This window comes from Sinohyriopsis cumingii, chromosome 15, assembly GCF_028554795.1.
Source record: "Sinohyriopsis cumingii isolate HCF-2022 chromosome 15, ASM2855479v2, whole genome shotgun sequence".
Classification (NCBI taxonomy): Eukaryota; Metazoa; Mollusca; class Bivalvia; order Unionida; family Unionidae; genus Sinohyriopsis; species Sinohyriopsis cumingii.
Window position 1 is genome coordinate 123932047 of NC_142975.1, and position 16847 is coordinate 123948893.

A 16847-nucleotide genomic window follows, 5' to 3' on the forward strand; every position below is an offset into this window, starting at 1 on the left:
TCAGAACTCCAGTCCGAACCAAAAATGCTGCCAGGCTCTTCGACGCGGAACAATTCAGGGCAGCGAATTTACAGACCCTATCGTGCAAGAAACAGCTGTATGCAACAGTTTATCGCGACAGACAGTTTTGTCACGCCACTTTTTAAAAGTTAATTCCGTACGTTCTTATTTTAAGAAACATGTTGCTGAATTTTTAGTAGCATTTGTTGTATCCGTTGTTTTCACGTGACGTCACAAAACTTGTGCACTTTCATATCCGCCATTTTGCTCCCTAGCCACGCAAACTGGCACCTTGTGTACAAGGGACGGTTTTATGCACAAATTGAATGCCTCATTCACCTGCATAGTATAAAAAAATAATTAAAAATACATAAGTGAGGTCAAAAAGATCTATGTGTTTGGATAGCTATATTAAAATAAAGCATCAGAACATTATTCATTTGATCAGAGAAGTCAATGGCAGTTCATAGCAAAAGACGTGTATGCACGCTAACCCAAAAATTATAAATGCATTTTTAACGTACGAAGGTCATATTTGTCATCAAATGATGCTCACAGTTCAAACACGTCTTTATCATAGGTGGTATTTCTGCAAAACATTGTTTACTAAATAAATAGGTTCATGAAATTAAAAATAATTGCCTTCCAAGAGATTTTGTAGATTTTCTACTTGCCATGAACTCGCGTGTTTGCTGCAATGATTGGCTAACTATTTTTTCCTAACCGACTCTTGGGATTGCACTGTCTACATACTGTAAAGTAACTATGGGAGGTGTACATGCCTCACATCTATTTAAAGAACAACAAATTTCATTTCAACACAATGAAGATGAAACAATATTTGACAGTACTAAATAAATTTGCTTTGTCATCTATCTTCAGCACATACTATTGCTTTCAGGAAAAGTATTTGTACATAAAGGTTCTGGCATAGTACACATGCTATGAAATTTTAATTCCATAATTGAATTGTGTCCCGAAGATCATTGTCCGGAAATACTCGTTCAAGATGACAATCTTAGGAACATCCAGCAAAATAAATTAAGAAAACCAGCAAAATAAATTAAGAAAACCAATCACAATAATAATAATAATAATAATAGTAATGAGGACGTTGTATAGCGCCTAATCGTTAGAAGCTCTAAGCGCTTTACAACATTAGACAACAGCTATAACATAAAAACATACATGATATGATTACGAAAAACAAACACCATGAAATTAGGAAACATAAAAAACATGCTGAAAATATTTAAGGTAGGAAACATTATTAGGTCTTTAAGTTTGTTCTTGCAGTCGAAATAAGTGAGTTTTAAGAGCATTCTTTAATGGGATCACTGTGTTTTTATGTCTAAGTTCAGTGGGCAATTCGGGGCCCCGAGTGGCCGAGTGGTCTAAAGCGCTCTCTGTTACGGATCACTGCCATCTCACCTCTGTCTGCGTGGGTTCGAGTCTCGGATTCGGCCAATGTTGGTATGTGAGAAAGCTTGCCAGTAGCTTTTCGTGGGTCGGTGGTTCTTTCTGGGGTTTTCCCCGAGTTCTTCCTCCACCATTAATACTGGCCGCCATGTATAGCCTATCGTGTGCTGAAAAATGGCGTTAAACCCCACAACAACAACAACAGCAACAAGTCGGCAATTCATTCCACGTTACTGGCTCTGGTATGCAAAAGAACGTTGTCCATATGACTTCGTTTTCATAGTGCGAATAATGAGTATACGATTGTCAGAGGAGGAGCGTACGTATCTTGCTGGTGTGTACACATGGGTGAGGTCGGATATGTATGTTGGACTGAGTCCGTCAGTGAAATGTAGCACAGAGAACAAATGTTGTGTTTGATTCTGGATCGAATGGATAGCCAGTGTAGGGTACAGAGCAGCGGGCAGGTGTGCTCTGATCGTGGTACTCTAAGTATGATCCGAGCAGCAGTGTTTTGAACTTTTTGAAGTTTCTGGAGTAGATATTGAGATGAACCAGACCGAATAGAGTTACAATAGTCCAGTCTTGAAAGTACCAATGAACACACAATTGATGTCTCTCTGTCAGAAATAACTATTTTAGTGTGATAGTTAGATGCATTATTGCGGTTCCACTTCACTATTTCGTCTTTCAAAATAGTCCAGGGAACTTCAGCTTTATGTTTGTATTTGCTATAGGGGTACTTACTTTCAAGTATAATATATGTATCATTTCGATAAAGAAATGATCCTTATTGACGATTATATCAGTTTTTATCTTGAAAATACGTGATGACTGATGCTGACAACGGTTTGTTAGAGAAGCAAAATGACTGCGCAAGGTGATCGCGCGTTGCAATGTAGATAATTGTGTACAAGATGGTAACGTCAGTTTGAATAACCCAATTGTGGTGGCCAGATGTCAGTTCTGTAGTAAGAGATAAAAACATTTTTTAAAAATTCTGAATTTTCCAAAAGTTGTCGGCGTTGTTCGGTATTACTTCTGTGTGCATGTCTTGTGATATCGAATCAATGGTATAGAAGCAAAAACCATTTAACGTATCATATATAATTTCAGTTCATATGACTCGGCAGACACTGAGGTTGCGAGCAGACACGTAACTCTGGAGTCTGATACAAATATATCCAAAGCTATGGTACAGTACATTCAACGTCGTTTGCAACATTGGGAAATGATAGGAAGACGGTACATAAACAAATGACACGACACGGTAAGAAAACAGTGTGAATCTGAGCCAGTATCATAGAAATGTTGAGAAGGGTACGAAGAGGTACGACACGCTACAAAAGGGTATGATTTCCTGGTTTTGGAGACGTGAACATATCGAAGATCATTTCGCATAGATATTAATAATTATGAAGACACCAAGTCAAAACAGCAGGGTGACACGAGATTTTGTATATGCTGTAAGAGATGAAAATATCTCAAAAGCAAGTGTAAAAATGACATAAAATCAATGGAAAATGACCATCGTATAAATTTATTGTTACGGTGAGGAACTACGAGATCACAGAAATGATTGAAAAATAAAGACTGAATGATTCTCCGATGATGAAGACAAATGTGTGTCTTGATGTTGATCTTTCAAGTTTTATGTAATGGATGTTTTTAACGTATAATAAAAATGAAGAAAAGTATAATTCCAGAGTTTATTGCTGTTCTGAACATATTTTTTACTTAGGTCACTAGTTACTAACCTTAACTTTACTTAACACACCTTACCTCCCAATACTACCTGTTGCAATAAATAAAAATGTATCGTTTAATTCTGAAGTTACTCCCAGACGTTTATTTTTTGGCAATAAAGAATGAATTTGTTTCTGAATACCGACATAGCAGCTCAGCGTTTAGTCAGTCAAGTGGCCACACCAGTGGCGGGTTATCAGTCTCCAGTAAATAGTGATGAGTTACTTTCTCACCATTATCTGTACTGTGACCCCCGCCCAAATTAACCCTGCCTTTAAGGTAACTTGTGTAATTAATTTTCCGTGGTCAGTGACATGGCAAGACTGTGAGAAAATACCACTCCACTCTTATATCGAGAGAGACAGAGAGAGACAGAGAGAGCAAGCTGCTGTTTCTAAGTTTGTCTGGTTTCCAGGCTCATTGTGCTGAATATAATATGGTGGCCAAGGGTACTAGATTATGTCTGAGACTTCAAGCAGTTGCAAAAGCCCTGGCTTAACATCCATTTTTTATATCCAAAATATCAAGGTTGCATCATTAAAAGCTGATTCATCAGCTACCTTTTCTCTGAGGGGATTACGTGGAGGAGGATAGTTGCTATCGAACTTTGTAGCTTGACATCCAAATAGTGAGCTTTGTATGTAGGCAGTTAGTCAATAGATTAGATATTTTACTACAGATCAGGACAGATATAGATGGACAGGTCTTTTCGTTCTTCTTTCTTTCTTCATTCCTTTATTTCTTAGAAAGGGCACATCAATTAGGTGTTCGTTCTCTTTGCATCAATTTCAGTTTTCACGAATTCTCTCACTTTTTCATCCGTTGGTTCGATAATTCTTTGAGTCATTCATTAAACATTTAGTCAAAAGGTAAACAAGAACCATATACCGGTTGCAAATATAACAGATAATTTGTGCAGGCACTCCCTTCTGCATACTTGCATACACGACTACGGTAGATAGGTCCGCAGTTGCAAAGCTTTCCCACGACAAGCGGAGCAAAAACTTCGCGCTCTTTCTGATCGCAGAACGTGCTTATCGGAATGATGGGCATTTTGTCGTCTGCAGCGCACGTGCAGATTATCGGAATACGGGTGGAATGTTTCATCGCCTGGCGCCCGGGCTGAAACAAAATTGGCCTTGACAATAGACACACTTCCTCAAATTTGCATCATTTGTAGAAGTACAAATAACGTCCTTACTTGATGCCAGCTGAATAGTTAGCAAGCCATTCTCCATCTTACAGCTTAAACCTATTGCATATGTAAGTGAATAACTTCAAAAAGAATAGTATAGTAATATTAAGAACACCAATATCAACTATTACTGCTACTACTACTACGTCAACTTATACTTTTTATACTTATACTTATTAGTAGTAGTAGTAGCAGTAGTAGTAGTAGTGCTACTACTACTACAGCTACTACTACTACTATGTTCACTCAGGTGCTTGACAGTAGGTTAGATATATTTCAAAATCTAATAGTATTTATCTGCACTTACACGAATTCTAATTATAGGTTGAAAATAAATCTATTTACTGCAGCATAATTTCTTTAGCTGGAGAAAACATCAATATCAAAGTTCTAGAAAGGGCGTGTGAAAACATATGGGCTAATATATTGCATCAACTCCGAGAACTAATATTGCTGATACGTCACAATGCACCTTTTGTCGACTCTGTAAATCTTCAGGAAGAAATATATTGCATTATACTGCTAAACGATATAAATATAAATGCTATTGTTACACAAAACCATATATATATATATATATATATATATATATATATATATATATATATATATATATATAATAAAATCTCGTATAACATGTGGGTTTTGGGGTTTTTCTTTTGTATTTTTGTAATTGGTTTAACGTCAACTGTTCGTTCTTTGATCGCCAGTATCTGGTAGTTGAGAAGATCTGGTTCCTTGCCACAGTAATGAAGCATCATTTTTTTCTTTTAAAGCCAAAGTGTAGTTATTGCTGAAGCAGGAAACCAATCTAGCATCAATGATTAATGGACGTCCACAATATGTCTTCAAATTCATGAACAACAAAAAGACCCCAAAACAAACAATGTAATCACACACACACACACACACACACACACACACTGATTCTCTAGAGATCGATTTTTTCCCCCAGAAAGAAAATATGTCAAACAAACTAATAAAGTACAATGGGTAAAATATATGAATGTACAGTATTTAACGCCACCTCAGCACAATATTAGCTATACAATGACTATTAAAACTTACGTTCCGAATACGTAAATATAAAAAAAATTACATGGAAGAAAATTATGAACATATCCATTAAAAATAAGTATCAACATTTAAAAATAAGTGTCAACATTAAAAAATAAGTGTCAACAGTTAGTCAGCAAAGTCAAAGAGGAAAGATAAAGGTAATGCTTTAGAGGGAGTATACTAGACTTAGTGTTTTCATGACCCACACTATCTTTTTCAATGGCATATACAAGACGTAGGAGCAGCTAGCCGAATAATGACAAAGTCCAACTTTGTCAAAATGGGCTACCTGCCTGTGAGTGAGAGGGGGACTCATGGAGCTAGCATTCTAGGTCGAACGTGTGAAGGGGTAGGGTGAAAACATTCCTGACTAACTTTCCACAGATTGTTTCCGGAACTATTATTGGGGGGAAATGTGCAATGAGGGTTCAAAGGCATGGCTGGTTCTGGTTGGTCGTTCCAGTCAGCATGCAAGGCTGATTTAGTTAGGAAAGCTAGGGGATGAGGGTTGTAGGTGACTGGACCGAGATTCCGTTGGGTAGCTAGCTGCCTGGTCGAGACAGTGGGAGGGAGGGGTCCAGCGTTTTCATGACCTACGATCCATTTATCAAGGGCAATCACAGAAGACGCAACAAAACTCAACAATTAACACCAAAAGCGTGTGAATGTTTCAAAACTTTGCATGACTGTATCGTTTTATAATATTTACTGCCAAAATAAAAGTTGAAAACAAAAACGTCGAAATATTACGATTATTTTGGTGTGTAATTTCTTCACCATGTGGATGGGTCTGTCTCAGTCTGACCAGTTAAAACGTTTCCATGAGTTTGTACATTACATTTAGATCAAAGGTCTTAGGGCAGTGCAAATAAATTGATGAATAATTAAGTTCAATATCGTTGAAAATTTAAAGATACCAGGCTGAGTTTGAAATATTTACTGTCAGTATTTAATATTAACTGCTTGTAGTTTATTGTGGTGGTAGGGGACAGGTTCCTAAATTTGCTCGTAAATTTCTTAACTTAAGGCTATGACGTGACATTTGAGTATTTGTGTTCAATAATTAAAGATATGGACATATTTTTGACTTAGGTGTTTCAGGCTCGTGTTGTTCTTGAAATTGATGTGAGGTATGTACACACACAAACACCCCTTAGTCACTTCACAGTACGTAGCCAGGATGTACCAATAGTCAAGTTGGTGGCAGAGCATGCCCCCATTAGCAGTAGTCACGTGGGTCAATGCAAATAGAATATCTCAAAATATGCGTGCATGACAACTATTTTAAACCGCATCCAGGTGTTAATTACACAATCTTTTTCAAAATTATCAACCAGGGATTGGGCTTGAAGAGTAGTGAAGGGGGATACATTACGTACAATGGAAATTAGCATTACAGACCCCCTTGGGAACATATACGTACACTGGAAATTTAACATGGCGAAAAATCGTGGGAACATATACGTACAAGGGGAATTAACATGGGAATAAATCGTGGGATACTATACGTACAAGGGGAATTAACATGGGAATAAATCGTGGGATACTATACGTACAAGGGGAATTTAACATGGGAATAAATCGTGGGTCACTTTACGTACAAGGGGAATTTAACATGGGATTTTCTTTTTAAATTTTAAAAAAAGGGGTAGGCAATTCAAAGGCTATCTCTTTTCGAGATATATGGCTGGCCCTGAAAAGGGCCTTTGGTTTATGTTAATATGCCCTTAACATAAAGGGCATTTGCGACATCTTCTTGTCCTCAAACTTCGTCTTACAGCAGGGCCATACATCAGAGTCCGCTTGAGGCAACCTTGTCTCTCTATATAGACTCTTCTTATCCACAGGCTGCTGTTGGTCTTGTGGACAACGGTCCACTTGGATCGCACATACATGAGCATGTCCGTCCTGAACATCATTGTTGACACAAGGGTTGAAGATTCAACGTCTGTCCACATGTTGAGGCTCCGAGAATAGGTGAATCAATGCAGTGAACTGCGCTTATTTATAGGGACAGAAAGGATTGAAACGGATTGAGTTCATTCACCAATCCGAACACGCGTTACAGAATTCAGTCAGCCCGCATCCAATCCGAAGAGAGCAGTCTGTGACGTCACGTAGTCTATATAGATTCGCTAGCGCTTGTGTGCAGTCAATCTATGCGACAGTGACTCAACATGACGGAAACTCAGAAAACGATCCATTGGGCTGCACCAACAGGGGAGACTGCCCAAGGGAACCCGGACTTACTTTCAGAAGAGGTGAATTGGGATTTTGTGGATTTTCTCTCCTCGCAAGAATTTGTTCCGGAACCTTCGTTACCTTCTTCATTACCGCAAGTGGAGAATTTTAGACAGAGACAGAAAGAAGAATTGGAGAAATTTATACAACGACAAAAGGAAGCAGAACAGGCTTTTCTCCTACAGCAACAGCAACAAGAAGAAGAGGTAAGAAAAAAACAACAGCAGCAACAGCAAGAAGAAGTTACAGCAAAGAAAATAGAGGGTGAGAATCAAACGGTCACGGTACTGTTAGACATTTTAGCGGAGTTAAGAAGTCTGAAACAAATGTATCAGACTTCTTTATCACGACCGAAGAGAATACGACCTTCCCGAGCTAAACACGTCAACCCTGTGACTAAGCCTACCGTACCACCCTTAGTGATTTCAACCCAATCATTATCATCATCAACATTACGCAGTCCAGAAGTAGGCCTTGGCGGTGGCAAAGGCATAAGGCAGTTAAAGTTGATTGCTTAAACTCACCCCTTCACCATGAAGAAAAAGGCCCTTTTCAGGGCCACCCACATTTCTCGAAAAGAAATGCAATTTCAATTTGCCAATAACTCAATAAAAAACCCACCCATTTTACCCTTATAGTACGTGTCTGTGTATGAGTGCGTGAGTGTACGTTCTTATTTTAAAATCAAAACTCAAAGACACTTACCTTTTATCATTAATTTATTCTTTTATCCATTGTTACAATCCAATTCACAATTCACAACATAACACTTTAATGAAAAGTTCATTGATTTCTTCTTTTCTCCTTGTTTAGTCTCTCTGTTTTTTGAATTTCTTCACCGTCACACTCTTTTCCTCTTCTTCCTCCTCGCTTTCTTCCCTTCTTCTTTTTTTCTCCTGTTTCTTTTTCTTCACCTGTCTTCTTTCTTCCTCAGAAGAATCCCTCTCTTCCTCTGAAGAATCCCTCTCTTCTTCTGAAGAATTCCTCTTTTCTTCTGACTCCTCTTGTTTCTTTTTTGGGCAATCTGGAGACCAATGTCCTTTTTCTTTACAATAATAACAGGTATCTTGACTTTTGTCTTTTTTATCCCCTGTTTTTTTTCTTTTTTGACGGTCTGGACACTCTGAAGACCAATGCCCTTTCTTCTGACAGATATAGCAAGTATCTTGACTTTTATCTCTAAAGGAAGGAGAGTAGTCCGTAGGCTGGTCTGAAGAGAATTTTCTAATGACCCTTCGCAAAGCTCTGACGAAACGTTCCATCTGGTTAGTCTCTTCCATCGTTGTGCTCGGCTTGAGAGTGAAATGAATAGTGAAAGGACAAGACACACACCCTTTTATATACGCTGGTCTGCTATGACTATAAAGTAGCTCATGGTGTTTGAACTTGAGTCATTTGACTTTTTGCTTTCAAGATGAAACGATCCCATTCATTCGAGAAGAAAGAAGAAGAAGAAAGTAAGAGGCAGAAACGTGATCTATCGCCTCGTACCAGGGCTGAAATCTTGGCACAAATTCATGCCAGTGATTTTGAAGAGGACATGAGTGAACCAGAATCCGAACCCTCTAAACCAAGTTCACCACCCTTAGTCAACCCTGAAAAGTACTATTCCATTCGAGAGACGGAAAAGCGCTCCTCTAGAAAATTTAGAACCACGGCTTACAAATACACAGTGAAGTTTAAAGATTTCAAGGCTGAAGTGCCGTTAGAGAAAGCAGAAGTGTTCATCACTGAGGTGTGGGATTCTCTGCTCACTGCACTCAAGCGACAATGTCAACCCAAAGAAGACGATCGCTTGAGACTTTCCATACAACACGACGGTTTGAAATCCCCTGTTTGGATCGAGTTTAGCACCCCTGCAGAATTGACTGCTTCCAAAGTCATGGACAAGATTCAACACGTACAACAATCTAATGATCAGTTTGACATCACCGATGGTAAAGCCACACTGGACATGACCCACGTCTCTCCTCCTCAAGGGACTGGACGCAAAAAGATGTTATTGGTGGACGACCTTCGCAACACCAAAAAGAGTCTCGTCCGAATTAACAACCCTCATGACCAGATGTGTTTAGCCCGTGCCATCGTGGTGGGACGAACCTATGCCAACAAGAACGACACGGTAGAATGGAAAAGAACCTGGAACACTATTCAACGTTCCGACCGAGCCAAACAACGAAACGAAGCAGAACTCCTGTTACAACAAGCCGGACTGTCCAAAGACACACCCTGTGGCATTCCTGAGATGCAAAAATTGCAAGATGTCCTAGCTCCACGATACACCTTGAAAGTGCACCCTCAAGAAATGCGCGGGCCTCTATTGTTTCGAGGCCAAGATTTTAAGGACGGAAAATACATTCATGTTTATCATCACGATGACCATTTTGATACCATTACCAGTATCCCCGGATTCCTGGGATACGGTTATTACTGTGAGAAATGTGACCATGGTTATAACAATCGAGAGCAACACAAGCATTGTGGATCGAAATGCACAGGATGTTTGGCCTCTTCACCCTGTCTGAGCGAAGAACCAGTGCCTTGTTCAACTTGTCTGCGCATGTTTGTCAGCCCTACCTGTTACCAACAACATTTGAAGACGCAAGGTTCACAGAAAAAATGAGCTTGTCAACTCCTGAGATTGTGCTCTACGTGTGAACAAGTCATACGTACCAATAATACCAAGGCACACGTATGTTCAGGAAAGAAAAAATGTCACATTTGTCACCACATCGTGGACTTGGAACACCAATGCTACGTGCAAAAATACCAACCCCAAACAGAGAAAGAGGACGGTCACAAGAAGAAAGGCAATTTCATCTTTTTCGATTTCGAATGCATGCAAGAGACTGGCATTCACATTCCTAATTTCTGCGTGGCTCATCGAGCGTGCGAGAAGTGCATTCAAGAACCTATCTTCAGTCATTGCGCTCACTGCAGCAAGATTCCTGGAGGACGTGAAAAAATCTTTCGGGGACCAAACACGTTAGCCGATTTTGCCCAATGGGTCTTAGACCCCGTCGACAAGACGTGGAGCCAAGAGGACATCGAACGTTACGGAGATTGTCATCGTCATGCCACGGTGATGGCTCACAATTTTTCCGGATACGATGGACAGTTTCTTTTGAGGTACTATACGGAACAAGGCACCGAGCGTCCTAAAGTGACTTTGAACGGAGCCAAAATCATTTTCATGCAAGTGGGACAAGTACAGTTTAAAGATTCGATGAGTTACTTGGCCATGCCTTTGAGTCGAATGCCTAAAACGTTTGGAATGACAGAAATGGCTAAAGGGTACTTTCCACACTTTTTCAATACGGAAGCCAATCAACATGCCGTTCTACCCCATTTGCCTGAGGCTCACTATTACGACCCCGACAACATGCGTACCGAACAACGAGAAGCTTTCTACGCTTGGTACCAGATTCACGCCTCGGACCCTTTCGACTTTCAGGAAGAAATGCTAAAGTATTGTCGTTCCGACGTGGACATTTTACGGCGTTGCTGTGGAAAATTTCGAGAACTGTTCATGGAACACGGAGGGGTCGATCCTTTGAAAGAAGCTTGCACCATTGCCAAAGCGTGTTCCTTAGTGTATCGACAACGATTCATGCCTCAAAACACCGTGGCTGTCATCAGTCCTCAAACGACCCACTTTGTCAAACGTCAATACTCGGTCAAAGCCCTACGTTGGTTACATTACTTGTGCGACAAGGAAGACAAGTGGATTCAACATGCCCGCAACGGAGGGGGCGAAAAGACCATCGGAACGTATTCGGTCGATGGCTGGGACTTAGAAAACCCCAAGATCGTGTACGAGTTTAACGGTTGCTTATTTCACGGATGTCCCGTCTGTTACCCTGACCGTGGCACTAAAAATCAGTTTTTGCAACGAACCATGGAAGACTTGTACCAGGACACTTGTCAGCGGCGCCTAAAGTTAGAACAGGAAGGATACCAAGTGGTGGAAATGTGGGAACACGAGTACGATCACCGTATGAAAACCGATCCCGAGTTTAAACGCCTCGTGGAAAGTTACCAGTTCATGGACCCGCTGAACCCGAGGGATAGTTTGTACGGAGGAAGGACCAATGCCACCTGTTTGCTGTACCAAGCCGACGAAGAGAAAGGAGAAGAAATCAAATACTTGGACGTGTGTTCGCTGTATCCCTACGTGTGCAAACATTGTCGCTTTCCTGTAGGGCACCCGCAATTGTTCACGGAACACATCGACCTGAAAAACATTCGACAATACGAAGGCTTGATCAAGTGTAAAGTTTTGCCTCCCACGAACCTATACCATCCCGTCTTACCTCACCATTGTCAAGGCAAACTGATGTTTCCCTTGTGCCGTACTTGTGCCGAAACGTGCAACCAAGACCAACCTTGTCAGGACAGCCAGGAAGAACGTGCCTTGACGGGAACCTGGGTCAGCGTAGAATTGTTCAAAGCTCTGGACATGGGATACCAACTGTTAGAAGTGTACGAAATTTGCCACTTTCCCAAGACACAACAATACCACAAGGGTGACCCTACTCAGAAAGGCATTTTCGCAGACTACGTGGATGCCTTTTTGAAACTGAAGCAAGAAGCCAGCGGCTATCCGTCCTGGTGTCACACTCCCGAAGACCAAATAAAATTCAAAGAGAAATACTACGAACAAGAAGGCATCACTTTAGACCACATCGAAAAAAACGAAGGCAGGCGATCGTTTGCCAAAGTGATGTTAAATTGCTTGTGGGGTAAAATGGCACAACGACCGTGTTTACCCAAGACGGAATATTTGACAGAACCTTCCCGCTACTTCCAGATGATTCACGACAAAACCAAATACATGAAACACGTGGACGTCGTTCGAGAGAATTTGATCTTGGTCAATTACGAAGAAGATCTGGACTTTGTACAAGACGACCCTTTTGGAAATGTCATCATTGCGGCTTACGTGACAGCCCATGCTCGCTTAAAATTGTACGAAGCTTTAGAACTGTTAGAAGAACGCGTCCTGTACTTTGACACGGACAGTTGCATTTACATCCATCACCCGATTCAACATCATCCTAATATCGAAGAAGACCGTTTAGGAGCCTGGACAGACGAGCATCCCGACGACAAGATTCTAAGTTTCGTCAGTGGTGGTCCCAAAAATTACGGCTACGAATACCGGGACCCACAAGGAGAAGTGCACACGACGTGCAAAGTGAAAGGACTGACTCTGAATTATCGTACCAGTCGAGTGGTCAACTTTGGGGTATTGAAAGAAGCCTTGCAATCGGGAGAGGATGGAAACTTTAAAGTGACCACCTATCAACCGAACAAGATTGTACGTTTACCCACTCACCACATCGTCAGTCGACCCTTGGAAAAAGTCTATCAAATCGTGTACCAGAAGCGAGTGCGACTTCCCAATCATTTCACCTTACCGTACGGTCACGTTGGTATTGGTCTGTATATAAAAAGGAACCCTAGGCAAGATCGATAGTTCATTGGGACTACCAAGACCGAGCGAACAAGATGAATACTTTGAAAGAGACATCGTTCCAGTTTGGGGATTGTAAAAAAGTTGTATCTTCCTCTAGTGTGACTAATACTGAATGGATAAGACCCAGGCATTGCGACGGAAAATGTCCAGAAGGAAACTGCGATTGTCCATGTGGTTACCATTGTAATTGCGTAACTGAGTTTGCAGACGAGTGCGATTGTGAGCCTTGCGATGTGTACGATGCTGTACGTTGTGACCTGAGCGATGCCGTAAAGCATCATGGGAACTTTAGTGTCCCTACCCCTATCATGGAAAGCGATGCTGTGCGTGTCAAACCTGTGGGATGCGAAAGTGATGCCGCTCGTCCTCTTGGACATTTTACTGGGTTTCGTTTTAAAGGGGAATGTTCACCTTCACGTCTACCCCCTTACGGATGTCATCCAGCCCTGAGCAAACTCCTACCTATGTCACTCAATCCTCATCGAAACGAACCTGTGAAAGACGAATATTCGTTCCCTGTGCGTTTGTCGGAATACTGCGACTTTGAAAATCGTCTTCAATCGTTCAAAGGAAAATGGCCAAAGTATCTGGGAGGACCGACCCCCGAAGAATTAGCCAGAGCCGGATTTTTCTACTTGGGTGAAGGAGATAAAGTCAAGTGCTTCAGTTGCGGTGTGTCACTTCACCACTGGGAACCGCAAGATTCGGCCTACGTAGAACATGCTCGATGGTCACCGAATTGTCATTACTTACCCTTAGTGGGACCGAGACATTGAAGTAACTTCTTACCATAATAATCTGTTCATGGATACTTTACAAGAGAACATTTGTGCTTTGCCTGTGGAGTTGAGAGAACGCATTTACCGAGAACTAGTTAAAATACAAGTGAAACGTAAAGAACAATTGCATCCGTTACGTCACCGGTGTTTGACCCACTGGTACCTGAATGCTATACAAGGACTGATTGAGTTGAAACTGTTCCATTGGACAGACATTGATCAACGACCTCCTGGTTATAAAAAGGAATGGTTTGGTATTGACGATTCTATCTACTACATTGTAAACGTACTGCATCGAATTCCAGAGGAAGAGTTAACGAATTACCAACATCTTTCACGCAATGTCAACTTGGTAAAAGAGGAAACTTCTGAACGAATTGTAATGTGTAGATTAGTGGTGAAACGATTTAGATTCGACAATGAATTAAAACCATGTTTGTGCAAACAGTACATTTCTTGTGTCAGACCAAAGAGGATTTAGTATGACCTATTCATGGATACTTTGCTAGAGAACATTCGTGCTTTGCCTGTGGAGTTGAGAGAAAGGATATACCGAGAGCTGGTCAAAATACAAGTGAAACGTAAAGAACAATTGCATCCGTTACGTCACCAGATCTTTAACCACTGGTACCTGAAGGGTATAAGAGAACTGATTCGTCAGAAATTGTTTCAGTGGTCAGACCTTGTTCAACACTTTGAGTTAGTGAATGATCGAAATGTTCATGATTTTGGTTACTTCGAGATTCACCTACAGCAATACATTGAGGAAGACGAGGTAAAGGATTATCAACATATTTTACGTGGAATCTACTTAGAGGAAGAGGAAACTTCTAAACGAACTCTGAAGTTTCGGTTACAGTATGCAAGATTTAGATTCCCTACTGGAGAACGAAGATCTCTGGCTAGAAAGTACGTGTTTTGTTTCCGAAACAAAGAGACTATAAAAACAGGCTGCCATGCCACGACTTATGTCACATGTCATCCAACAGATTCCGTGGAAGGAACTCAATGACCATATTCAAACCGTAGATCATTACCATCGATTATTACAAGAACTGTATCCATTCAATTTGGGACGACAAGTGGTGTGTGTCTTAGTGACTTGTTTTCTAGGATTTCGTTTACCAGCCGATTCTTTGTGGACTCTTTACGATCAGTACTTACCACCTCCATGGCCTTAAATGGTCACGAAAAACTCCTTTTGCTCAAAGCCTTGCGGTTTCATCTGGATACTTCTCGACCTCAACAGGAAAAAAAGATTCGTCAACTTTTAGCTACCCAAGACGTGTATGACGATGTGTGTGTAGCTTGTGACTTACATCCCCATTGGACAGATGTCCGTGCCTGGAAAGAATGGGGTTTTGAGGCTTGGACCCAAGAAGTGGCCCAGTATGCACGAGAGTTGTTCAAGGAAAAAAGTTACTTTTCAACCCGTGTTAGTGACGGTGCCAGAAGAACCCGTCACCCAGGACAGGACTGTCGTGGACAGGCCTGAAAGACCCTTTCGGGAGGACACTTGTGTGACCTTACCCCCTACTATAGAACTGGTTAGAACATTACCCAAAACATGTTGTTGTACAGACACTTGTGTTTATTCCACGTTCATAGTTATCATGTGCCTTTTATCCTTGTACTTAAGCCTTTGGCTTTTATGTATTTTTGTCTTTCGTATTCATGTTTGAAAAAAACATTCAATAAACGTGTTCTGAAAAAGTATATAAACTCTTGTCTTGTTTGTTTTTCGTGTCACAAGTGACATTTCTCACACCATGGCTACCTCTGCTGTCTCTGCTCCCTCTTCCTCTACTGTCAAAGTCATCGACGAACACTTAGATCGTGCCAGTTGGGAGGCTTTGTATCTTCGCCATCCCTTTAACATGCTCATTGCTGGACCTAGCGGTTCAGGCAAAACCGAATTCGTCAAACGTTTGATCGAACATAAACATCATTTGATCGATCGACCCCCTCAACGGATCGTGTGGTGTTAGAAAGAGTGGCAATCGGCGTACAGCCTCTTGCGAGAAAGTCAAGGCGATTCCATCGTGTTTGTGGAAGGCATTCCTAAAGAAGACGACGGCATCGTCTCTGACTCCCGTCAAACCCATTTGGTCATTTTCGACGACATGTTAGGAGAAGACGAAGAAGAAATTAAATTGTGGTTCACGCGCAAAGGGCATCACCGTAATGCCAGTGTCGTTTACATCACCCAAAATTTGTTTCAACAAAGTAAAGCCCATCGCACCATCAGTCTCAATGCACATTACGTGGTCTTGTTTAAAAGCCCTCGAGATAAATCGCAAGTGCAAGTCTTAGCCAAACAGTTAGGAACGCCTTGGCTGACTCAGGCGTACGACGATGCCACTCAAACGCCACACGCCTATTTACTCGTCGATTTGAAATCTACCACTCCCGAGGATTTGCGATTTCGTACCCACTTGTTTCACCACTGGTGCCAAGACGGAGGGCCTGTCCTGTACACGTCTCCGTCCTCGACTTCATTTCACTCCCCATCAAAAAATCTATAAAAACCTCAGACCCTTTTTCGTCTGTCTCACACTTAGTGCGAACATGACGTCCCTTCAGTCGCATCTTCCCGTCAAATTGATTCGTGCCTTGTATGGCATCAGTCGAGAAAAAGATCCACAAACACGAGCTCGTGTCTTAGAAGCTAGTCTCAAAGAAGTCTTACGATGGTTTACGGTGACGGCACGTCAATTACTCCAAGGAATCATTCAGATTCCTCATCAAACCCAACGCTTTTTCGATCGAAACAAAGTCGCTTTGGTCCAACTGGCCGATCCCCGCATCGACACTCAAACCAAAAAACAAATCATTTTGAAACCTGGAGGGAGCGGTACTCTAGGAGGTGTCATCATTCGCTCACTCTTAAGATGGGATCCTAATGCCCCCAAAGTTATCCCTAAGACAA